Here is a 27,617-nt window from a genome sequence, read left to right on the forward strand (position 1 = left end):
GAGAACTGTTATCCAGGCGTCGTAAAATCGTCCGTTTCCAGGTTCCCTGTCATTATTTCACTTGTAGCCCTTTTCATGCTGTGTAATTTTACATGTTTACAACACACATCCACTGTTGTTGTTGTTGTTGTTGCGGTCTTCGGTCTTGAAACTGGTTTGATGCAGCTCTCCATGCTACTCTATCCTGTGCAAGCTTCTTCATCTCCCAGTACCTACTGCAACGTTCATCCTTCTGAATCTGCTTGGTGTATTCATCTCTTGGTCTCCCTCTGTGATTTTTACCCTCCACGCTGGCGTCCAATACTAAATTGGTGATCCCATGATGCCTCAGAATATGTCCTAGCAACCGATCCCTTCTTCTAGTCAAGTTGTGCCACTAATTTCCCTTCTTCCCAATTCAATTCAATAACTCCTCATTAGTTATGTGATCTACCCATCTAATCTTCAGCATTCTTCTGTAGCAACACATTTCGAAAGCTTCTGTTCTCTTCTTGTCCAAACTATTTATCGTCCATGTTTCACTTCCATACATGGCTAAACTGCGCACAAATACTTCCACTACCATTAGAATATATTTTTGTCCACACATTGTAGTTGATAAGAGGCAGAAGCTACCAATAACCAGTAGACCACGTTCATCATGAGGTACATAGTTTTGCATCTCCCCTTGACTAGTAATGATGCTGTGCTTACAAGGTGGCAACCATCACAGTTACCGAACTGATGGCCCATGATATTAAACAGAACATAGTCTTGCAGTACCCATATTCACTTCTGTGGTCCATAATGCCCGTATCTTAATTGTGCATACTTCGAAATTGGTTTTTGCTAATCTCATATTTGTATCAGTAATCTATATCTTTTTATATCATTACATGCGCTCCCTATATGTTTCTCCTCATCTACCCTCTTTATGCATAGTCATCAAAATCTAAAGGTTTCTGTCTTAGAGGATGACACGGTACTCCAGTTCAGTTGACACTTCCCTATAGCTCAAAAGACACTCGACAGCACTCCGCTATTCACGGCCACAGCGGACTTCTGCGCCACGGCGGACAACACGGACCTGCCACAAGACCTATGAAAAGTCGACCATGCTTTAGTATATTAATAGCTGTCGTAAAGCGTCAAAGTCGGTTTTACTAAGAATTTTTTAGAGCTGCATCGAACTATTTTGGTGGATATTTGAGTGCTGAACTTCACGTACCATAAATACAAAAAATAAAAAAATCCGATTGCCGTGTTGTCACTTCTGAAAAAAATTGGAAATTATAGGACCCAACTGCTGAGGTCGTCGGTCCCTAAGCTTACACACTACTTAATACAACTTAAACTAACTTACGCTAAGGACTACACACATACCCATGCCCGAGGCAGGACTTCAACCTCCGACGGGGGAAGACGCGCGGACCGTGACAAAGCGCCCCAGGCCGCGCTGCTACCCACGCAGCATCACTTCCGAAGGAGCATAATTATCACAGTGAACTTTCACCAACAGACTTCATAAGTAAAGTGAAAGGTTGTAAGTAGGCTGTTTATGTTTTCTCTATGTAAGTAGGCTGTTGATGTTTTCTTATTGGCAACGTTACGTAGCGCTCAATATGAAAATCACTGGCTGTGCTGTGTGCAGTCTGTCGCTAGTTTGCATTGTTGTCTGCCATTGTAGTGTTGGGCAGCGGCAGCTGGATGTGAACAGCGCGTAGCGTTGCGCAGTTGGAGGTGAGCCGCCAGCAGTGGTGGATGTGGGGAGAGAGATGGCGGAGTTTTGTAATTTGTGATGAACTGCTATATATATTATGACTTTTGATGATATTAAGGTAAATACATTGTTTGTTCTCTATTAATATCTTTCATTTTGCTAACTATCCCTATCAGTAGTTAGTGCCTTCAGTAGTTTGAATCTTTTATTTAGCTGGCAGTAGTGGCGCTCGCTGTATTGCAGTAGCTTGAGTAGCGAAGATTTTTGTGAGGTAAGTAATTTGTGAAACTTATAGCTTAATGTTAGTCAGGGCCATTCTTTTGTAGGGATTTTTGAAAGTCAGATTGCGTTGCGCTAAAAAAATATTGTGTATCAGCTTAAGCACAGTCATGTATAATTGTTCAAAGGGGACGTTTCAAGGTTCACGACCATGTTGTGTCATGACAATTCTTTGTTCCTGTTGTATTGTACATAATTGTTCTTATCTACTTCTCTTGGAGTGCGGATTTTACAAAATATTAGAATAATTGTTATGTGGCGTTTTTTCCACTTGACTTTCGACTTTTAAATACATTCCATTAAAAATTTCCTTTTAACATTCACCGTGTAGTCAGTGTATTGAAGAAATTACATTTTCCTATTAAACTGACCTAGTGTGTATATGTATCTTATCCACTGCAGTCTCGCACTTAAAGTCACTGCCTCTGCCTGAGCGATTTGATGTCTTGCGCTCGATTTGTCTCACTCGACGAATGTTATTCAGTATCTTTGCATGTTTACTTCTTCCGTTTGGAGCAATTCTTGGCCAATCCAGTACGATTCTGTGAGTTGTTCTGTACCCAGCACCTGCTGTTTATGCCACGCCCAGCCAACGAAGTGAAACACTGTTTTGTGGCATGCCATCAGTTATCTGTCCACCATTTGTTTTGCTGTCAAGCATTTTAAATCATAACATCTGCCTATTTCTGCACTTTGTGAATATTACTTACGAAGCCTGATGTTAAGTACGCACCACAGTGACACATATCTTAATCAGTTAGTTGCTAACATTAATATTTTTTATAGAAATGGTGAGGAACGAGTCAGTTTAGAGGATAAGGTTGGTTTTAACACATAATTTTTCATTCCCTTCAACTACACTTCAAAACTAATGTTTTTAAAGGGCACCAGTTTTTAAATAAAAGTTCGACTACCGAATAAAAACAGTTGTGCAAATGAAATAATTTTATGCCGGATTTAAATCTCACCTCGCTACCTGTCAGGCACATTATGTTACTGGGCAAATGTTAAAAACACTTTTATTCATATTGGACTCTTTTTATGGTCGAATGAAAGCTTTGGTACTGGCTAAGAAAGATCATTTTTTTGATTCAGTGTAGCATGTATGGATATCACCATTAGCCTCAAACTGTGATGGCTCATTTATAAAGAATTTCGTTTGCAAATATACGCTACCAGAAAAAAATAGTGTTCCTCGAAAGAGAACATCGATTCTGATCCGATGACGGCATATGCCACCTGGTGGGTGGTAGACGTACTGACACTGTGGTTTCAACGTTATTAGCCAACAGACAGCGTAGCGGCATAGCTGGCAGAGCGCCATTTGTGTCTGTCTTTTAATAGCGAATGCTGACAGCCAGACGACTCAGCGTGGTGAAAACGTGCGAAACAAGCAGGCACCTACGCCACGGAGACGTACTCGTGCTTCCCGAAGGCAACTGAGAGAGTCAGAAGTGGCAGTATGGTCCGTTCGGAGAATTACCACACAAATTGGACGTGCTGCGCCAGTTGTGCAGGGATGCTGGTTTCAGTGGCCAAGTGAATATTCCCATACCCACAGACGAGGTTCTGGACGTCCGCCCAGCGTGGTCACCTGCCAGGATCGTCGTATTGTGTAGACAGCAGTGGCAGATCGCACAGCTACCACAGCACAGATAAGAGGGCTTGTGAGCACAGACGTGTCAACACGAATCTTTGGGAATCGGTTATGAGCAGCAGGACCACGGGTGTTCATGGTTCTAGCCCGTTTTCCACGCTTGCCACAGCATCTACGTGTACGGCTCGACTGTTGCCGTCAGACGATCTCTTGGAAGATGGAATGTCACGTCGTGGTCTTCAGTGACGAAAACAGAGTCTGCCTGCACGCAAGTCATGGTCATCTGAGTGTAAGACGCAGACCTGGAGAGCGCTGTCTCGTAGTGAACTTTCGTCAAAGAAACACTGGTAGCGCTTTGGCCTTCTGGTCTAGTGTGAGATAAGCTACAACTCTCGTTCACCTTTGGTGTTTCTGGAGGAAACGTTAACCAGCTCTCGGTACGTGCAGAATGTTGTTTAACCCGTTACGTTGCTGTCCTTGCAACAGGAAGGTAGTGTGTTGTTCCAACAGGATAATTCTTGCCCACACACTGCCCGTGAAATTTAATGCGCTCTGAAAGACGTGCAGCAACTTCTCTGGCCAGCATTATGTCCAATCGAGCACGTGTGCGATATACTGGGAAGAGAAGCGGCTAATGCGACTCGTCAACCGACAACTCTTACAGAACTACGTGAACAGGTGGACCAGGCGTGGAATAATAATTGCCAGGACAGTATGCACCATCTGTACGATGGGTTGGATGCCAGAGTCATTGCCTGCAATGCCGCCCATGAAGGCTACACCATATACCAATATGGATGGTGTAGCGTGGATCGATACCTGGTACCTCTGAACTGTTTGAGCTATTCATCTGTAAATGTAATCATTTCATGCAATCCATACGCACCGTTGCAACAATAAATGGTGAATGAATTGCAAACAACTAATAGGGTCTACTAATTACTTTTTTGGCAATGTATGTACTGTGAAGGTACAATTAAAATGCTTAATTACCTCCTGTCGCGTGTGTGTGTGTGTGTGTGTGTGTGTCGGCTCGATGGGGATGGTTGTTCAAGTCTGGTTGACACAGTTCGGCGTCCGTCGATCGCGACAACTCCGATCTGTAGCTGTTAAAACAAACTCGTCGCTTTGTTTGTTTGGTTTCAGATACTATCTCCCTTTAACTGATATCCGCGTATCGATGGAGCAGCACGCCGAAAGGTATTAGCGACCCTCGCTTATAATTGAAGTAATGGTGTTCGCAGGATGTCTGTCTTCTTTACTGCTGCACACAGCGACTGCACTACTCGGTACCGCAACAACTCCCTTTATCTGAAACAAAAAACCAAACATCCTTAACGTGTTCGCGACGGGCTTATAAGCTTACGCGAAACTTGATAACAGTAGTTTTTAATCCCGGTTTTCAAATTAATGTTCAAACGTAGATAATATGATATCTAGAATTGTAGGTTCCACCATTCAAACCGATGCCACATTATAGTCTTGCGAGGATGTTGATTTGTGAAGCATTATAGCGTCGTTAATGCGTCGCTACGCTGCTAATTCAACAACTCCTACGTCGTAAATCCAGAGATAATGTATTCTCTAAATAACATACAGAAAGCGTTGTAATACATTTTCAGTTAAATGATGTACATGGCACGAAGTATTAAAGTTACATCTGAGTTTATTGTACGTCTGAATTAGCTAACCACTGCAATGCAAAGCACGCCGATCTGTCATTCAACGAATTGAAGCTACGATTTACATCAGCAATTCTGATATTGACTACAGCTTCCGACAACACGGCGTACCTGTGAATTCTTCATGATTGCGTCTATATGTTTCCTACTCAAGTCTGTTTGTAGAGTTTATGTCGGCGTTTGGTATATTGCTGTGTCCTTCAGTATTCGTGACGATCACAGATCACGACGACTAAGTCCCAGAATTGATTATGTATCAGACGCGTTTCTTTTCCCTCGCGTATAATATCTGTTCTGTTGTCTGGCTAAACGGTAAATGTTCTACCACTTTTCTTCAGAACTTTGATTAATACGTCAAGACGATACTTGAAAAACTTTAAAATTCCAGATCGGTCTGAAACAATCTAGTATCGGTCAATAAGCGTGCTTCCATCGCGACGTCTAGAAGAGAGCGAATTAACATCTCCATTGAAGTTTTTCATTGTAGTCGCAGCGAACTTACAGCTCGATACGGCTACAACTCTTTTTCTTGGGTAAATGTTATCTTTGACCACTTTATCTCGTCTGGGTTTTAATCTGCGCAAAGCATATATTTTGAATTCTTTATTTAGAGTTTCATGCTTCGTAGACTAAATGATCATTTGACAGTTTTTCATTTAGTTCTTCCCGTGGAATAGATGTTGTTAGCTCCCTAATTTTTATATCTTTTGCTGTCAAAAGGAATGTCATTAGCGGCTCTATATTTGGGGTGTTGTACTTCCTCAGAATATTATTCTATTATACATTAGTTAATGAAATTGTGTAAGATATTTTAGGAGGTTGAATGTTTCCAAGATTAGTAATAATAAGGAAGATCAAAAGTAGCTAAACTTAAATCTTTCAGCAGCTTAGTAGTATGACAGAGCGGGGCGGTGCAGTTGTTAGCACAATGATTTAGCATTAAGGAGGACGATGATTCAAATCCGTGTCCGACCATCCAGATTTAGGTTTTCTGTCATTTCCGGAAATGTTCCAGGCAACTTCATGGATTGTTCCTTTGAAAGGACAAGGTCGATTTCCTTCTCATCGGTTAACAATCCATATCTAAGGACCTCGTTATCGATGGGATGATAAACCCGAATTTTCTTCCCTTCCTTCAGTATCATGCCTCATACAGTCAAAGCTATGATCAGTAATTACAGTCAAAGATTTGAAGCATTCTTTCCCGTTTTGCTGATTCCTGTTCGTGAGCTACATTATGTGCAAGTTTCAGTTTCTTTTTATTTTTTTTTATTTTGCTGTATCGTATTTCAATGTCCCATTTGGGGCGAGCTGGCAGCAGCATATGCGCTGCTCTTCAGCGGAAAGACATTAATCATACAATAGAAGATATTTAAAATAGCATAAAGGAGAGAATACGGCGTAATTTGATATAAAAAAAAATCATGGAAGAGAACAGACAAAAAGGGGGCAACTGAAAGATGGAGATAAAAACCGTAAAAAATTTGCGCACACAAAACAAAACCACACACTGGATCATAAAAGCATCGACGGACGGCGTAGCATATAACAATCACTGACAAGAACACTATGTACAAGTCCAGCACACAATTAAAACCACAGCTCTTAACGCACGGGAGTACTGCACCAAACACAACACTGACGTAGGACAATGATGACGATGAGCAAACAGAGAGGATCAAAAGGTTCAAATGGCTCTGAGCACTATGGGACTTAACATCTGAGGTCATCAGTCCCCTAGAACTTAGAACTACTTAAACCTAACTAACCTAAGGACATCACGCACATCCATGCCCGAAGCAGGATTCGAACCTGCGACCGTAGCAGTCGCGCGGTTCCAGACTGAAGCGCCTAGAACCTCTCGGCCACACCGGCCGGCCAGAGAGGATCAGCCAGGGGCATACAGACTAGGGAGGAGGGAAGAAGGAGGGGAGGAGATTGGGGGGGGGGGGGCAAGTTTTAGTAGCTTTTTAGCCTAGTGTTTGTCTTGTTGATCTGCATGTCTCCTGAGAATGAATTTCAATGTGACTCACTAGCTGCGAATAATCGTGCAGACAAGTACACTTTAAGTGATATACTCGTATTTGGTAACGTCCTAACACTGATGTCGCTGCTACGTTACAATCTGTATCTGTCAAGTATTTTTGTGGAAGTTAACCGTGGTATCACATATCAATACCACCCCGTTCGGGTCTTGAAATTGGCAACGGAACTGCAAGTTTCCGTCCGACTCCGCTAGAGGTCGCGCGGTACCTGGGCTGACTCAATGGTGTATGCCCTCTGAGCTACGCCTCCAGCGACTCTGCACTTCGAGCGCCCCTTGTAACCGCGATTGAAGGCTGCCGGCGGCAGTCACTCAACCCACACACGCTCGAAGCTACTTCGCAACGCAGACGCCGTCGTTCCTGCTTGGTACAGCAAGCCTCATTCGTGTTGACATTGTGACAGATGGACTCCGTTTCTCGTTGCAGTATCTGATTTGTTATGAGTCTTTGTACGCTTGGTGAGTTAAATCTTCTGTTTGCCTTGTTAACTAGTTCGCTAATCATTTCTGTTCCTGTAACTTTTCCCGGCGAATTGAATAGTCAAATAACTTACGGTTTTGCTGCCCGGTGACGTCGTCGACCGCCGTCGATATTTCGACAGGAGCACACCCTGCCATTCTCAAGGCACAAGTGCAAGGAGGAAGCAATGTGCAAGGAAATTTAATACCTCGGTTCACAGAGGAGAGACAAGGAAGATACCACACACAGAACAAGTGTCAACACAAACAAAGATAACCAACATTAGTGACGCTTATGTTCAGTACACCGGTCTCCCACAGTTCTGATTGTCTGACCAATAAATGACATGCCACAACTGCAAGGAATACGATAGACACCAGCCTTACGCAAACCAAGATCATCTTTAAAGGACGCCAACAGGGCCTTAATCTTAGAAGGTTGTCGAAAAACACATTTCACGGCCATAATACGGCCAATAATACGGCCAATCCTGTTCGAAATCCTTCCTGCGTAAGGCAAAAAGGCCGTAGACTTAGGTGCCACTTCGTTGCTATCGTCACTCGTCCGTTGCACAGAACGCTGATAGCGCAACGCACGTTTGATCTGCCTCTCGCCGGCCGGAGTGGCCGTGCCGTTCTAGGCGCTACAGTCTGGAGCCGAGCGACCGCTACGGTCGTAGGTTCGAATCCTGCCTCGGGCATGGATGTGTGTGATGTCCTTAGGTTAGTTAGGTTTAATTAGTTCTAAGTTCTAAGCGACTGATGACCTCAGAAGTTAAGTCGCATAGTGCTCAGAGCCATTTGATCTGCCTCTCACTACAACCATTCTATCGAAAGGTGACTTCGAGATGTGATAGCTCAGCTGCCAAACTTTCAAGGTCTGAGATAACGTGGGCCCTGTGAACCAAGGTACGAAGTACTCCTTCACACTGAGCTGGATGGTGACAACTATCATATCGTAGATATAAGTCAGTGTGAGTAGGCTTCCTTCTGACCAACACATCAAGGAAGGGAGGGCATGTATATTTTTCCACCTCCATAGTAAACAAAATAATCGGGTGGATTGAATTCAGGTGTTCCAAAAACCGGTTTAAATTCTCACTACCATGAGGCCAAACAACAAACGTATCGCTACATACCTGAAAAAAACACACAGGTTTCAAGGTCGCTGACTCCAATGCACGTTCGTCAAAGTTCTCCATAAACAAATTGGCCACAATAGGTGACAACGGGCTTCCCATTGCAACTCCATCAGTCTGTTCGTAGTACTGACCATTGAGTAAAAAAGTAAGTGGAAGTCAGCACATGGCGAAACAAATTTGTTAACTCGACACCAAACTTAACCTCAATTAGCTGCAACGAGTCAGAGGAGAGGAACGCGAGTGAAAACTGACTAAAATATCAGAGTCATTCAAACGCAATCCCTGCAAATCGACGTAAGAAACCTTAATGTGGTGTTCACACCTACCTACTAGTGGGCTCAACAAACTAGCAAGATGTTTAGCTACTCGATATGTCGGAGCACCGATATTAGAAACAATAGGCCTCAACAGGACAGCCTCTTTTGGACCTTGGGGAGGCCATATAATCTAGCTGCTACAGCACAGTGGCAAAGAACTTTTCTTCAGGAGGTTATTAGTCTGTCTCTCAAAAATGGTTGAAATGGCTCTGAGCACTATGGGACTTAACATCTGAGGGCATCAGTCCCCTAGAACTTAGAACTACTTAAACCAAACTAACCTAAGGACATCACACACATCCATGCCCGAGGCAGCATTCCAACCTGCGACCGTAGCGGTCGTGCGGTTCCAGACTGAAGCGCCTAGAACCGCTCGGCCACTCCGGCCGGCCAGTCTTTCTCTCAACACACTTAGTAGGGTCAGCCCCGATTTTGCGATATGCCTAATCAGAAAGTAGACACTGTATCTTTTAAATGTATTCGTTCTTGTTCAACAAAACCGCGGCATTTCCCTTGCCCGCAGGTAAAATAAATATTGTCTCTCATCAAAAAACAGAGGGACAGAATGAGTGCTACTTCACCTGTTGATTAATAGTCACTATCGATATTTCTGATGTTGGTTGTCTGTGTTGACACTTGTTCTGTGTGGAGTATCTTACTTGTTTCTCCTCTGTGAACCGAGGTATTAAATTTCCTTGCACATTGTTCCTCCTTGCACTTGTGCCATGAGAATGGCAGGGTGTGCTCCTGTCAAAATATCGGCGGTGGTCGCCGACGTCAACCGGCAGCAAACCCCAGCAAGACGACAGTTGCCCATCTGTCCTTACCATTATCTACAATGTCGCTTGGTGAAGTAAAACTTCTGTTTGCCTCGTTAATTTGTTCGCTAATCATTTCTGTTCCTGTGCACCGTTTATAAGACGGCAGTTGCCCGTCTCTCCTTAACACTGTGTACAATGTCGTACACAATAATAACCTACAATGTATCACGTAGTACCGATGGTTCTTCATATCAAGGGTTGTTTATATCAATCGTCTGACATCTGGTTGTAAATCCCTCTGATATAATGTCTGTCAGGAAAATTTGAAGCGTTCTGTCGATTACGGTTAAGTGGTTAGTCACCTCGCGAACTGCGCTAGCGGGCTGAGTCGGAGGCAAAGGTACACTCCCACCCGGGGAAAGAGAGGGAGAGGACGAGTTTCACGGCGAAATATCGGAGCCAGCCGGCGGAGTTCACCGCCGTCGCCTTTAATAAAGCCACAGGGCGGCGACGGCAGCGGCCGGGCCGTGGGCTGGCGGTCCATATTGGCTGGCGACGCGGTGCGGTGCGGTGTGGCTTGCTGGCCCCGGCTTTTCTCCAGGGGCGATATTGGGCGGTGGGATGCGGTGGGCGCTTTTCCTGTGTGGCGCGGCGAGGCGAGGCGCCAGTCAATATGAGCGGCCGGGGGTGGCGACAAAAGAAGCGAGCGCCGACGACGCCGTCTCCTAGGCTACGGCTCGTCACGCTGCATTAGAGCGGCGACGCGACGCCGGCGCACCTGCCACCTGGCGACCCTCGTGCAGGGGAGAGGAGGACCTTTGTTTAATTTAAGGCCGCGCGCCCGGCGCGCGCTGCGTGCGTGCCGGCGAGCGATACTCCGCCAGTCTGCCCCGGGGTAATTTATTCGTTTCTCATTTACACGTGAGCCGGGGAGCTCAAATGAGCTGCCCCTCCGTCGCTCCCGACAACTGGTCTGTTGCGCCGTTATTTACTGCGACGACGCAGCGTGTCTCAGATTGAAGCGGGGCGCGTAGCTCTCTACCGTTCCGAGCTGCAACGTCGGTGTTTGTTTGTAATTGACCTTGTGCGTCGTCATATCTCATAATCGTCAGTGTAACACGAAAACTTCTGCTTCAGTCTTTTTGCATTTTAATTATTATTGGAGAGAGTGTTGTGTAGTCGCTGTACATAAAACTGTGAGCCAGTGTGTCTACTCTACCTCTTGCTTAATACTCCACACCACATAGTTCAGTCACTCATTTCGGCCACTGTCATTAAGATGTATTTTTGCACTGACGACAACGGAAACTGTAACACGACGAACACCTTGATCCACTGTGCCGTTTACAGCACATCTTTGCCCACGTTTATTACGTTTCTGTTGCTATCTTTTAATCTGCAGCATGTTGTTGTTGTTGTGGTCTTCAGTCCTGAGACTGGTTTGATGCAGCTCTCCATGCTACTCTCTCCTGTGCAAGCTTCTTCATTTCCCAGTACTTACTGCAACAGAATCTGCTTAGTGTATTCATCTCTTGGTCTCCATCTACGATTTTTACCCCCCATGCTGCCCTCCAATGCTAAATTTGTGATCCCCTGATGCCGCAGAACACGTCCTACCAACCGGTCCCTTCTTCTTGTCAAGATGTGCCACAAACTCCTCCCCAATTCTATTCAATACCTCCTCATCAGTTATGCGATCTACCCATCTAATCTTCAGCGTTCTCCTGTAGCACCACATTTCAAAAGCTTCTATTCTCTTCTTGTCCAAACTATTTATCGTCCATCCTTCACTTCCATAAATGGCTACACTTGTAATGTTGATGCATTAAGTTGTTCTGAAAGCGGTGCTGATATTCAAGACAATAAAAGCGGGTTAAAAGCTGTGAGCTATCTGGGGAACTTAACCTTGCATTACTGAGCAACTATTTCACCAGGTATCCACTCTAACTTACCAAATTCCCAATCAGACTAACATTAATTATAATCTTTTAATACTCATCTTACGACAACCGGTGATATATATATATATATATATAAAGAGAATTTAAATAAAAAGAAATAAATCAGTTTATATTTAGACGTTTATTTTAACATTGACCATTGTTCCGTTAAAATTTCAGCATATTAAACTTGATTCATAACTAAACTGGTGCCCTATTTAGGATTGTAAAAATGTGAGCTTCTAATCTTACGGAACACATCAAATATGGAGCCAAGATTGGGAGATTGCATACAACACTGCATTCATAAAATAACACATGAATAACGTGAAACATAAGCAAGAGGATATTAACCACAACCAGCCGATTCAATTTTCACCCAAAGAAGTAACGTTCGTTGGCGCAATCCTGTCTGTCATGAAATGACAACACACTGGCATACTAAATTCATACTAACTCTCTGTGAAATCTTCACGAAAAGAATAGCTGAGGGCTACTTCGATGATTACACCACATGGTTCACGTGGTCAACTTGGTTTGCACAAAGAGTGTAACTCCACAATAATTTTGCTACATAAACTAAATAACATCGAAACGCAATTTACAAAAGAAAAACCTCGAACTGGTTACTATCGTCTTACTATTAACCTGATGGGTCAAACAATTGTATAAGCACATGGTACTGGTCTCACAAAGTACACCCCACGTGGGTTGAACTTAAAGAAAAGTTGCTATATTGAAAAATATTGTCAAGATGAGACGTTATAATCTCACATACATTTGCATTTAAGATTGATGATCTTAGTTTGAGTTATGGTTCATCAATATTTGGTTCCACTTTACTCACAAAGTAGTGACAAAGCAACTACTGGATGATATTCTGAAGTTCACACTCGAATTACACTGTGTTGCAATTTACGATAACATTAGATATTTTAGATCTAAACCTTAAATAAAGGTGATTAAATTTTCAGTTAGGCTGAACTTAAGAAATCCATTGTCCTACGGGCTTAGCAGAGACGCGCTTAGCCAGATATCTTACCACTTCAGACACTCGCCATCTGCTCTGGGCCCCTACCGAGGGTGCTTCACAAATACGAACGGAAGTGACCAGAGAGGCAGCTTCCTATGCCAACATGACAAGTGACGGACATGACCATACTAAGAATAGAAACCTCTTTGCCTTTAGAAAGCGTAGCTACCTGTTCCGACGTTGGTCCCACTGTTCTCTAGCAGACAGGATTGTCTGCTACCATCAAGCATGCAACTAGAAATACATTTGTTCATTCATCCTTTCACACAGAAGGGAAGGGGGATGACAGTATCTTATCATATACAGTATATAAAAGAAAGTGGATGTAGGTTCCGTATGAGACTGTGTGACATAAATTACATATAAACTGTGTTTTAAAGTGTAGTGGTGTGACATATCGTTCTTGATTATGTGCGAAAGTAGCGCGTTCTACTGCTCAGTCACCTCTCAGATAGAGTCAGAAACACCACAGTAAATTTAGAAGTGAAATGTATGCCGTAAATGACAACAGTTTTAAGAAATGAACATGAAAGGAATCCAAGAGAGACCTTTCTTAACCCCAACGCTCCGGGAAAAGACTGTGCAGGGAATTTTCTGGCCATGCTAGGACATTCCCTAGCAGGCTTCTCACACCCAACTTAAACCATAAATGTAATGAAAAGGCAAAAGATCACCAGCCACTTGCTAAAACACAATAATTTCAACACATTTTTAGAATCTACCAATTTCAAAGAGAAAAAAAAAACAAATCTTTGACACCTATTTGAAAGACAGTGTAGACCTTATTCGGTCAGCAAGTAAAAACAATGGTCCCTGTCATTAATATAAAAACGATTTCTGGTTGTTACCCTTATGGAGTTCACCATTATTTGCTCATTGCAAGAGCCAACTGATCACAGGAAAATTTATGACTGTTTATTAACAAGTAAAATTTATGAACATAGCAAAGGTGCCACAGGAAGAAAAAAAACATGAAAATAACATCAGTATTATAAAGCAGAACATTACAATGCACAATCCGCAAAACAAGAAACAAAAAATGATAATAAGAGCAAAAACATGTTTTGCATAGTGCTTATCGCAAAAAAATTCTGTAACTTATGAACTAATAAATTGTAGAATTAAAATAATTTTGTGGCACTAATTTAATCACTCTACTATATTCCAGTAAGTTAGCGAACAAAAATCACTGTGTCGTTATACTGAAACTACAATTAATTATGTGATTGTTACCCTTATGAGGTTCTTCACTATAAATACGCCCCATGCAAAGGCTAATCGATCACAGTCCAATGACAATGAATAGCTATCTGACTGATAAACGAGGCAATGCCACAGGAACGAATTTACGAAACAAGATATAACAAATCTAATACATCACACAAATACAACATCGATAAATAGAACAGCTCTGAAAGTACAACAGTCAACGTTTAAAAGAAAATACCAATAAATAAAATCCCTACAAAATACAAGAGTCAACGTCTAAAAAACAATAAATGGAACGCCTGTTAAATACAAGAGACAGTCTAACAACAAACACACCAATAAATCAAACACCTGCAAAATACACGAGTCAAAGTTTCTCTGAAAGAAACACAATTATATGCATTCTACTAAGAACTTTATAATCACTGTTCACTAGCACACTGTGCACTGTTCCGAGGCGCAACACAATCGGGGGGGGGGATCGCCACCGCAGCTGTCAGTAGGGATTTTTGACCATCTGTTGCGTGCAATCCCGCCGTCTCTGCCCTCTCATGAAGTTTCTCTTGGATGGATCGTGCGGTATCCTCGTTTGACGCGCCAGGTTGATATTCCTGGGCAAGGATGACACTTAATGGCTTTTATTTGTTCACCCTTAGCGACCAGAGAACACCGAACCATAATTTACTGTCGCTTGACAATGGGCTTTCGCCAAGAAATGCTGATAGCCATCGTTGACGTCTGCAAGTTTCTCTGGACAGTACCTGTCAAAAGGCACAACGCCCCTTTATCCCCTGTCTTCTGTCGTTTCACCGCGGCCGTCTCGATACAATCGCGTGCGTGTGGTGCGTTGCCAGCAGATGGATTTCCGCGCGGTGGACCGCTCGGCCATCTCAGGTCATGGCCTCCACAAAGGGTCGCACTGGTGCGGCCGGCCATTAACTCCGGGTGCAAGGGAAAGTGTTTGCCCCATGAAATATTATTGTATCTCATTGCTACCTATCAGAACCCCTCGGAGAGCATTAAAGATGAAGACCAGTCCAAATTGTCTATTACATACAAAAATAACTACTATTTCAGTAGACAAATAATTCGAAAACGATGCTTTGCTGAACCCATATGTGTAAAAGCTACCAAGTGCATCTTGAATGTGCCAAAAGCATTGAACATTGTTCTTATGTGAGAAACACAATATAAGTGTGATATTAATACTGTAACTAATTGAAAGAAATCGAACACATGGTCAGGATGTACCAGAAAACCTATCTTTATAAAATTACTACAGCAAATTAAATACAACATATAAACAAAGCACGTTAATAGAATCTCCGATTTATGTTCAGACTAAAATTCAGGCACTAGTTGATTTGTTATAAACAAATTTAGAACTGTAATTGTTACCTGTAACATAATTGGTCAGAAAATGTTACATTAAGTCGTAACTAAGTTGAAAATAGGTTCACCTTGTTCAGCACTGTGATTGTAAATTTTTAGCAATGTATACCTCATATTGGGTTTAACTTTTAACTGTGATTTTACATAAAAACATAATTTTCATTGTGTGTAATTGTTAACAAAAGTATACATAGAGGTCGTGCTGGCACCTCAGGGGGACTCGTTTCTTGGCTATGGTTGTGAGCAAATGTATTGTAGGCTCACTCGTTTGTTGTGGCGTGAACTCTGTGTCGTTTGAATTTAACTTTGTGTACATGCGATGTAACTGGTACAGTTCACCAGGCTCAGACACCAGAGTCCTGGAAATATATTCGTATTAAAACTGCACTGTGCTTTGGAATTTATTTGGGAGTCTTGTGCAGTCCTTTTCATAGGCTGCACAGCGACGAGACATGAATCCAGGAATTTTACAAAACCCCGAGAACTAAATAACTCTCAATGTTGGTAGAATTGACGTGAAAACAGCAGCGCATCGACTGGGCATTTCACTCAAAACATTTGCAACACGGAAGTAGAAAATAAACATCTCAATATGGTGGAGGAGCTGGGATCAAGTGGAAGACTGTGCAGAGGACGACTCGCAAGAATTCCATGTAAAAGAGGCAGGAACCATAATCTTGTACGTTGCAGACTTCACCACGGACGTCGCCAGGAGCAAAAGTGAAATTTTGGAATAACATTGCGAATGAATCAGATAAGTACCCCTTTTAATTGTTTTTATTGCAGTTGGAGACAGTGTCCTACAATTTTCTGCTTTTGTTTCATTGTGTGTGTGGGACAATTTCAACTGATAGGCGAGAAAGTGTTTTATCTAGCGTTTATCCACTTTGATCAAAATGAGCGAAACTCATTTAAATCGAATAGGCATGACCACGCAGTCAGGCCGTCAATTTCATGCTTCAACTCCAAATGTACACTTAAACAGTGAATCAAATTCTGCGAACAGTAGTTGTTGGCCTTTTCATAGTTTTACAAGAGCAAATCAGCAACTGATTTTAATTGATCAGATATCTCTATTGTTGAATAATAAACTAGAACAATTGGTAACTCAAAATAACCAATTAGGTAGGAACATAAAAGAGGTCACAGAAAAGCTGGACCAAAATTTTAAATCATTGATAGCAGAAATCAATGCAACAAATAACAAAGTACAAATCGTTGCATGTGACATAGAAAGGGTAGAAACCAAAGATGACTGTTTGGAAGCTTTCACAATCTCCGAATTTAAAGAAACAAACAAAAGCATTGAATTAGTTAACGAACGTGTCAAAAACACAGAAGTAGTCGTTTAAAAAGAACCAGTGAACCGAAAAGACAAGTTGAAAATGTTGCAGGAACTCTTTGTTTCAGAAAAACAATTGGTAAGGGAAAGATTGAAATTAAATTCTGAAGTTGTTTCTGATAAGAAATCTCTACTGACGAGAAAGTAGAAAGTGTAACAATAGAACTGCAAACAGTCAGCTCTGAAGTTTCAAAATTGCAAAATGATATAATGTCCAATTTTGATTCAAACCGGATGTTGGTGCATAGTTGTAACAATGTTAGTTTAAAATGTTACCCAGGTGATGTGAAATTGCATCCAGTTGACTTTGTGCATCAGTGCAAAGACAGTTTCCAACGAAACATGCCAAAGTCTGCTAAAGTTGAATTTGCGAAACTTTTTTGGATGGTGAAGCCCTTACATGGGCGAACCAAAACATTGATACAAATACTACGTCTTTTGCCGATTTTGAACGCCAATTCTTGGCAAAGTTTTGGTCGGAAAACAAACAGGCAAGAATAAAATCTGAATTTCTTAACGGTAGCAAATATCACACAGGTCTTGCAATTAGTATGCTATAATTTTGTGAAGAACAATTAGGGACATTTTCACATTTGAGCAAACCTTTGGACGAACTGATACAGATTTACGCACTGAAACGGCGCCTACCACACAGTTTTCAGTGGGGACTTGTATATGGACCAGATTACAGTGCTGACGAATTTTTACGTTATGTAGACAAAATTGACCGTGCATGGCAGAGTGATGACAGACAGTACAATAAAAACCTCAGAAACACTCAAAATAGGAATGGGGGGTCACAACAATATAATGGACACAGAAATAATAACTGGTGTGGTAGCCAAAACAGTAGTTACAACAGACACGAAAACCATCAAGAACAGAGAAACAGTAACCAGCTTCACAACAGCAATTCCAACCAGGGAAACAGGTAACCACCTCGTTGGGAACCTGTCAATTTGAGGTGGATAGTTATGGCACAAACCAGGCAAACAGGAAGTTAAAGAGACAGAAACGTAAAAGCAATCATAAATGTAATGTAAATAGGGACCACTACTTAGATGATACTAGTTATAAGTGAAACTTTTGGTATCACATGTTGAGTGAATTGAATAATGCACATACTCAAGCAGGACCACAGTTTGAACTTAATGAATATGACTTAGCATTAATTGATGACACATTAACACCTGATGTAGACAGAACTTATGATATGTATGGTATCACTAGCTTGTTTTCTGATGAAGGTAAGGATAATGAGGTATCTATATTAGCAGAAATTGTTAGCCAAAATGAGGAAATAACACCTGACTCTGATAATGAAACAGATAGCGATTTCAGTTGTGTAACTTCAAATGTTGAACACTTCGTAGTTAAGGCAGATGTGCATGCAGAAGCATCCCCACAGATTATTCTGATGATGATTTTGTTAAAGACAGTGTTGTGAAGGATGATGTATTTGATGATATATGTACACAAGAGGAATTAGATGGCATTATTTATGTTGAAGTTATTGATAATGGTGTTGCAGCTGAAAGAAACTCTGAATGCGAAATTGGTTCATGTGAAGATATTAAGAGTGCAAACAATGTATTAAGTAAATCTACTAATAAGAAGGAACAAGCTAAGTTGATAGGTGAGAAGATTTTGGAATCTATTATCAGTGAAAATGAAGTTTGTTTAGAAAATAACAAGCAAAGTGAAGTAATTAAATCAGATCTGTCCATGAAAGATAATTTTAAGTCTAGTGAAAGTAAGGTATCTGTTTCATGTGTATTTGATTCCAGTCATAATGAAACTCAATCTTAGTTGATTCTGACATTGAAACGTGTAGTGAAGAAGTATGTAACAACATCGAAACAACTGAATTAGAAAGTGACTTGCTGGCAGAGAATGTGAATAGTGCCCCAAATATTACCTTAGGTAGCCCTTATGTAGAAATAAGCATTAACAATCGGTCAGGATTTTGTTTGACTGACACTGGCAGTCCCATTAGTAGTATCACAGACAAGTTGAGGAACAGGATAAAAGACACTGAAAGTTACATTGAATTTCCAATCACAGGCGTATGGATTAAAGGTGTCACTGGCAAGTTTAGTAAGTTAATAAATAAACAAGCTTTAATTAAATTTTCTGTTGACAACATTAATTTTGAACATGGTTATTTAGTTATTCCATATCTCAATGAACAAATGATTTTAGGGATTGACTGGATAGTAAAAGCAAAAGTGAGTTTTGTTTGGCAAAATTCAGAATAACGGTTCACTGAACCAAAGGCCAGTATTCAGGGAAAAGTAGTGATCCAGTTAACAAGTACAAACAGTAGTAACCACATTAGGGAAATAATTTATCCAGAGTGTAGTCACTACATGGAGGAAGAGGAAAATAGGGATCACAATAACCAGAATTTAGTTGATGATAAGTTACTCACTAACCACATCAGAAAAGGTAAAAGAAGCAAATGACTTGACTGAGTCCGCAAAGCTGGAATTAGCAAATTTTCTCTGGGAAAACTGTAACATTTTTAGTAATCAGCCTGGTAGGGTCAAAGATTACGAATGTCATTTGAAGTTAACGCCACATGTACCCTTTTTCATTAAGCGTAATGGGGTACCCAACTGTGAAAGAAATGAAGTGGAGAGGGAACTCCGGCAAATGTAAAAATGGAGAATAGTAGAGAGAAGTTACGGTCCATATAACAGCCCAATGGTCTGTATTTAAAAAAAAAAAAAAGGATGGTGGTGGTAGACTGGTATTGGATTCAGGTCACCTGAATCAGTTTATAGAAAGAGAAACAGATCAACCTGAATCCATGGAGGAACTCTTGTACAAATTCAATGATACAAAATATTTTTTTAGCCTGCATTTGACCTCAGGTTTTCATAAAATCACATTAGCACAGGAATTGAGGCAGTACACAGCCTTTTTATATAATGGTAAATGTTTTCATTATTGTTGTTTGATAACTTTCTGACAAGACGATCCTTCAATGCCCACTTGCTCTGTTAACCAGGGTTGTGATTTTGCTGGATTTTTTTGCAAAACTTACACCTGAGTTCGTAGTCGTATCGGACAGATTTATAATAACGTCATTTCTGCTTAGATTACATTGTCATGAATTGTCTAAAACTTTTTCGGAGAAATATTATTTGGTAAAGCTGTAGAACCAAGTTCAGTAAGGAAGTCAGAAATAATCACGAATGAAAACTTTTTATTGCTTTTTACATGATTTTGTGATAAGGAAAATGCGGAAAGATAACTCTGAGGACAAGTACACTGGCGCAGATATAAAGACACTGACCAGTCCATGCCCTGTGCTATCTGGTGCATCTTCAACAAAGCCGTTAAATCCTAATCCCGCTTACTTCCATTGAATTGTCGTGACAGTAAAAATAAGAATTTGATAGGAAATGAAAGGAAACCACCTTACCTGCCATCCAAATAGATACTTTTCCTAACAGATGTGACTATCTATAAATGTTTGTCAAGCCTGTTCTTGTTAAAATTAGAACATTTTTCGAGACGTTCGACTTGTAAAGTCAGTAAGGTGAAAACGGAAATTTACCATCCTTTGTAATCAGTTAATTACAGTGGCACCTGTCTCGCAACCTTAGGAAATATGCCTGCCTGCGGATTGAAACTATGTGCTGGTCCAGACCTCCAAACGGAACCTTCCCTTTCGTGGTCAGTTTTCTTCCTAAATTAGCTATCCTGGTACGTTTCGCAACAGGGATCAGAGCTTCATTTCTGCCAGTACTTCTCTACTACTTTTGAGACTTATTCAGAATACGGTTACGGTTATTCTGCCTTTGTGGATTACTATCGGAAGGCTGGCCTAACTTCAAGTACTTGCTATAAATAGACAAACTCTGTACGGTGTTTTGTCACTACGTTATGATCAGGTAACCAGTGTATGTTGCCCTACGTTTGGTATTCAAAACATCTGCAAGCCGTTTGACATTAGAGATAATATTAATTCTGTCTATGTCTTTTTTGCTGCATTCTGATAATACCAGATTCAATGTTTCCCATAGGATAACACTGCAGCCATCGGCGCCTGCCCCACGATACATTTCTCGAATAGGCAACGTCGTAGAAGCCGTGGTATTCAGATACGGCCGGCTACTGGTGTAACAGATTCCATGATTCACTACCCAAAACCGAATTTGCTGCCTCTAGAATTGTAACTCTCTGTCAGTTCAGCCTCAAATTGCTACATGTTCTGCATCACACAGCGGTAACAACTACGACTCCATTTTCGTCGATGGGCTGCGGACATCTCACACCTTTTCGACATTAGTTATTTCACAGATATTCCACCACTTTCCTAAGGCGCCACAGGAAACAGCTGACAACATCAGAACTCCCTCACGGTTTCTGTGTTACTCCTAAGACCCATCACATCAGTTCTTAAGACAAAAGTTACGAAGAACAACAGATTCCGCCATTCTCTGCTTACGTAATCTGTGCAATGATTGGTCTGTATCTCCGACGTTGTTGAATTCTTGTTGTACTCCGTCACATTCCCACTACATTCTCTACACGAATTCGTTTTTGTGGCAGAGCGTTGGACTCCGTGTTCTGACTTGTTACACAATCATCATCTCAGACACTGATATGTCTATAAAGTTTTCCGAAGATTAGACAGAAGTAAGTGTTTAGATTGGCTTTGTGTTCGCCATATCACTATTGATGAATTTCTAAGAGACCAAAAAAAAAAGTATTCGTTTTTCGGTGTGTAACGAAATGAAAGCAGGTGCAAACATTCTTAATTTCAATAGGGTATTTCACTTCAAAAATATTGCAAATCGAATGATGTATTTCTTTTTCATCGAAAACATCCAAATAATAAGTATTTTTTTAGAGACAGAGAAAGTATATGAGGATACAGAAAGGATAATACAGTACGTAAAGGGCGATGAAAATCTAATAGTCATGGGGGACTGGAATGAAGATGTAGGTGATGGAGCGGAAGAAAGGTTTGCAGGAGAATGTGGGACTGGGACAAGAAATGAGAGAGGAGCAAGACTAATTGAGTTCTGTAATAAATTTCAGCTAGTAATAGCGAATTTTCTGTTCAAGAGTCACGAGAGGAGGAGGAGGTATACTTGGAAAAGACCAGGTGATCCGGGAAGATTTCAGTTAGGTTACATCATGGTCAAACAGAGATTCCGAAATCAGATACTGGATTTTAAGGCGCACCCAGGAGCACATACTGTCTCAGATCACAACATAGTAGTGATGAAGAGTAGGCCGAAGTTTAAGACACTATCAGGATGAATAAATACGCAAAGAAGTGGGATACAGAAGTACTAAGGAATGACGACACACGCTTGAAGTTCGCTAATGCCATAGTAAAGCGATAAGGAATAGCCTGCTAGGCAGTACATTTGAAGAGGAATGGACGTCTCTAAAAAGAGCAATCACAGAAATTGGAAAGAAAAACATAGGTACAAAGAAGGTAACTGCGAAGAAACCATGGGCAAATTTTGCTGATCGATGAGAGAAGGAAGTACAAAAATTATCTGGAAAATTCAGTATTACAGAAATATAAGTCGCTGAGGAATGAAATAAACAGGAAGTGTAGAGAACCTAAGACGAAATGGCTGCATGACAAATGTGAAAAAATCGAAAAAGAAATGATTGTCGGAAGGACTGACTCAGCATATAGTAGAGTCAAAACAACCGTCGGTGACATCAAAAGCAAGGGAGGTAACATTAAAGACTGCAACGGGAGTTCCCCTGTTAAATGCAGAGGAGAGAGCGGATAGGTGGAAAGACTACATTGAAGCAGCAACAAAACTATTGTTCACGTTGTTGTGTAGAATGTATGAGTCTGGCGACATACCATCTGACGTTCGGAAAAAATATAATCCACACAAATTGATGGCTGCAAGAGTCGACAAGTGCGAGAATTATTGCGAGAATTAACTAGCTCTTGTATCCAAGTTGCTGACAATAATAATATACAGGATAATGGAAAAGAAAATTGAGGATGTGCTAGATGACGATCAGTTTGAATTTAGGAAAGGTAAGGGCACTAGAGACGGAATTCTGACGTTGCGGTTGATAATGGAAGAACGACTACTTAAAGATGTTTGAAACTCAGAGAAAAATAGGGGTAAGCCACAGGGAGAGAGGGGTACGACCACGAGGAGCAGGAGATTAGTGTTTAACGTCCCGATGACATCGTGGTTATTACACACGGAGCACAAGGGCGGATTAGGGAAGGAACCACCCCGGTATTTGCCTGAAGCGATTTAGAGAAATCACGGAAAACCTAAATCTGGATGGTCGGAAGCGGGTTTGAACCATCGTCCTCCCGAATGCGAGTGCAGTGTGCTAACCATTGCCCCACCTCGCTCTGTGACGACCAAGGGCTAGGTACTCGTGTAAATAGTGTGTAAGACTCCAACACTGTTCAACATGTACATCGAAGAAGCAATGATGGAAATAAAAGAAAGTTTCAGAAATGGAATTAAAACTCAAGGGGAAATGATATCAGTGATATAATTTGTTGATGACACTTGTATCCTGAATGAAAGTGAAGAAGTTTCACTTGATATGCTGAATGGAATGAACAATCTATTGAGTACAGAATATGGACTGAGAGTAAATCGAAGAATGACAAAAGTAATGAGAAGTAGCTGATACGAGAACAGCGAGAAACTTAACATTAGGATTTATGATCACGAAGTAGATGAAGTTAAGGAATTATACTACCTAGGCAGCAAAGTAACCAATGACGGACGGGGTAAGGAGGGCATAAAAACAGACTACCACTGGCAAAAAGGACATACCTGGCCAAGAGAAGTCTACTAGTATCAAATTTTGGTCTTAATTTGAGGAAGAAATTTCTGAGAATGTACGTTTGGAGCAGAGCATTGGATGGTAGTGAAACATGGACTGTGGGAAAATCGGAACAGAAGAGAATCGAAGCATTTGAGATGTGGTGCTACTGGCGAATATTGAAAATTAGGTGGACTGATTAGGTGAGGAATGAGGAGGTTCTGCGCGGAATCGCACAGGATAGAAAAATGTGGGAAACACTGACAAGGAGAAGGGACAGGATGATAAGATCATCTGTTAAGACATCAGGGAATAACTTCCATGGGACTAGCGGGAGCTGTAGAGAGCTAAAACTGTAGAAGAAGACAGAGACTGGTATATGTCCAGCAAATAATTGAGGACGTATGTTTCAAGTGCTACTCTGAGATGAAGAGGTTGGCACAGGAGAGGAATTCGTGGGAGGTCGCATCAAACCACTCAGAAAAAAAAGTGCTGCGTGGCCGTCCGGAGGCCGGTCATCCTGCGACCATACGTTCCCGTGACTACCGCTGCTAGCAATCATGTACAGTGGCTAAGTCTTTCTGCAATATCGCAGAAGAAACGTCCAGCCTCTCGTACCTTATTATACGACTTCGTTCAAACCCACTGTGGTGCAGCCAATGGCGTCTTTATCGGAGAAGAATGGAATATGTGGAAGACACTGAGAAGGAGAAGGGGCTGTACGCAGCTGTAGAAGACAAAAACTAAAGAGGAAGACAGAGATTGGAATACATTCAACAAATAAATGAGGACGTGTGTTGCAAGTGCTACTCTGAGATGAAGAATTAGGCACAGGGTAGGAATTCGTGGCAGGCCGCGTCAAACCAGTCAGAAGACCGATGAAGTGGCTCAATTGGCTCTGAGCACTATGGGACTTAACATCTATGGTCATCAGTCCCCTAGAACTTAGAACTACTAAAACCTAACTAACCTAAGAACATCTCACAACACCCAGTCGTCATGAGGCAGAGAAAATCCCTGACCCCGCCGGGAATCGAACCCGGGAACCCGGGCGCGGGAAGCGAGGACACTACCGCACGACCACGAGCTGCAGACAGAAGACCGATAACCTAAAAGAAGAAGCTCGGACAGAAGTCTGCTGCTTTCGGAGTGAAAATCCTAACGGATGACGCAAAATGTTGGTGGAGACCGGGATTAGTGAACACGTTTCTTCAATTGCTTAGAGGTTCCAAATCAGAACCAGTAATAATATACGCCAGAACTGCTAAAAGCAACATTCTCGGAAAGATCTGGATCACTGTGTCTTAATAGGTATTATAAGGGATATACACGTGAAATATGCTACCGATTGTTGTAACATTAGAGCCAGGGGGACGAGGCAACAATATCGCTACGGGTTTCCTCGGAAACAGCAGCTCAACAGAGCCGCGACGGCTATATAAGGAGGCTCCCTGTGCATGAAATTCAGTCCAGTTCAGCAGCAGGTGAGGGCAACACGAGGTGACGGCAGCTTCGAGTTTTCACCTGAGTGTAGCCAAGTCTGTGACTCGACAGGTTGTTCGGCGACTACGCGTCTACAGGTCTTGGCATCTGCGACTCTTCACATCTGCGAGTTACACGCCTGCACGATACGCGCTGGCGACTGTACGCCTCTGTGGTTCAACATATCTGTGTGGGACTACTCTTCCTGGCGACTGTACGCCTCTGTGGTTCAACATATCTGTGTGGGTCTACTCTTCAGTGACTCCTACATGTGTGTGGAAGTATGTCTGGGACTCTTCACCATTTGTGCGTACAGGGCTGTGAGTCAGGCGAATTGCGGACTCCACATCTAGGACTGCTGCGTTTCTGTACGCTGCACATCTGTGAATGAAGCCGTCGGCGACTCCATGCTGCACGTCTGAGAATCTTTTCAGCAGTCTGCGAGTCTGCTGTGCTATGCATCCACAAGTCTACGCATCTGCTACTCTTTACGCGTCCGTGATTCTACGCTACGCATCTACACAAAACGTCCACGAGCCTACGCTGTGTGACCGCGAGCTTACCCGATGCTTCGGTCAGGAGAAGAACACTGCAAGGGCAATGGCAAACGCCTTATAGCCGCGATGCCAGTCCTGTTGCTACCACGTGTAACACCCAGAAGACCGTACGCTGGACCTTCTAGGCCATGCGTCGCCTTGCTGGACCGTTCGTCGGTCTTTCGCAGGAGGGTCTTTGGGTTAGGGCTTCAGACTGTCGGGGCTCACCGTTGGCAGGTGGACACAAAGTGTAGTCTCGTGTACGTGTAGCGTAGGCTGCTTAGCGTAGATTCTCGGCCGTGCAATGAAGAGTCGCTGACGCTAGGACTTGGATGCCTAGTATAGACTCGCAGAGCGCGGACTCATTGCGAAGATTCTCAGATGCGCAGCTTAGCGTCCCCGACAACTCGAATCGCAGATGTAACAGTACAGACACGTAGGAGGGTTAAATATGTAGTCCTAAATATGTCAGTCACAATCCTGCTTGCAAAAATTGTATGTCCCAGATGTGCTGCCCCATACATGTAGGAATCACTGAAGAGTAGTCCCAGACGTGCTGAACCACAGACGCGTATAGCTGCCAATGTGTAGTCGAGCAGGCGTGTGAGTCGCAGATGTAAGAGCCGCAGACGTGAGTCGCAGAGGCATATTCGTCGGGAGGTCTGTGGTGTCACGAACTTATCTGCACTCACGTGAAAAATTCTCGCTGTGTAAAGCTGCCGTCGCTCCGTGCTGCCCTCTCCTGCTGAAACTGTTTTCCATGGACAGTGCGACACTACGCTGTGGGCCGGTGATGGTCTGCTACGTGTCGGCCACCCTACGCAGAGGGGGACTCTACCGACTCTTCGCACCTGTGTCACGCAAGACGCCTCTACATGACATGCTTAGCGTCGCCGCCCCATCCAGTGCGTCCAGCTGACTACGGACCCTCAGTTCCGACCAGGGTTTTCGGGAGGTTTTCCTTGGTTGTAAGGCAAATGCCGGAACTGCTTACCCCCCTCCCATCGATACAGAGATAAATCATGTACAGAAGAAACTGCGAAATAAATACTATAACCTGACTTTGCCTTGTCTTTTTTTTGACATGACAGTCCCATTACTGCGCCTGTGATTACGGTGAATGGCTATCTGACAGCATTGCAGGAAGCTGTGGTACACGAAGAGAGATCCGTCGACGCGACAATATGGGAGCAAACAGCTTTCGAAAGACACACACATGCAAATCGCACGAGAGCGAGAGAGAGACAGACAAAGAGAGAGAGAGAGAGAGAGAGAGAGAGAGAGAGATGTGTCAAAAGTACAAAATTCGAAGAAAAATGCAGCAAAACTACTATGTCTTAGATTTCTTTTATGTAACCATAAAATTGATTTCCACTTACTATCTTCCTCGCCAAGGTAACGTCAGCGTAGCATTGAGAGACATACGACTCTGCTTTCTTAACGATCAGTGTCAACAGTTTCATAATACTCCACTGTTCAGAGCGTATAGGAGCTTCAAGTGTAACCTATGGATAACAAATCTCTGGCAGTCCAGTTTTTACGGGTGACGAGATGCCGCACCAGAAAAAACTTGGCGTTGTGTCTTAATGTACAGACGACAGCAAGCGTTTTCTGTATCAGAACATGGTATGCTGACGGTACATGTAGATTCCCACTGGAGCTAAGCAAACGTGTGTCTCCATTGTGAACATAGTAAACTATGTTCCCGGTGGAGCCGATGTGGTAAGCCTTATTCAGTCTTCGTAAACCAATTAATTGGGATGCTTCGAAAAATCGAAATCTGTCCATTTAGCTTAGTGTTAACCGTAATCGAGATCGCTAACGCATGCTTCTGTGATGGCGCTCGACTCGGGCCAAGCTGTTATGTTACAATGCTGTTAGAATATTTTGTTATGTTAGAATGCTGTTAGAATA

Source organism: Schistocerca americana, chromosome 2 (genome assembly GCF_021461395.2).
Source record: "Schistocerca americana isolate TAMUIC-IGC-003095 chromosome 2, iqSchAmer2.1, whole genome shotgun sequence".
Taxonomy (NCBI): domain Eukaryota; kingdom Metazoa; phylum Arthropoda; class Insecta; order Orthoptera; family Acrididae; genus Schistocerca; species Schistocerca americana.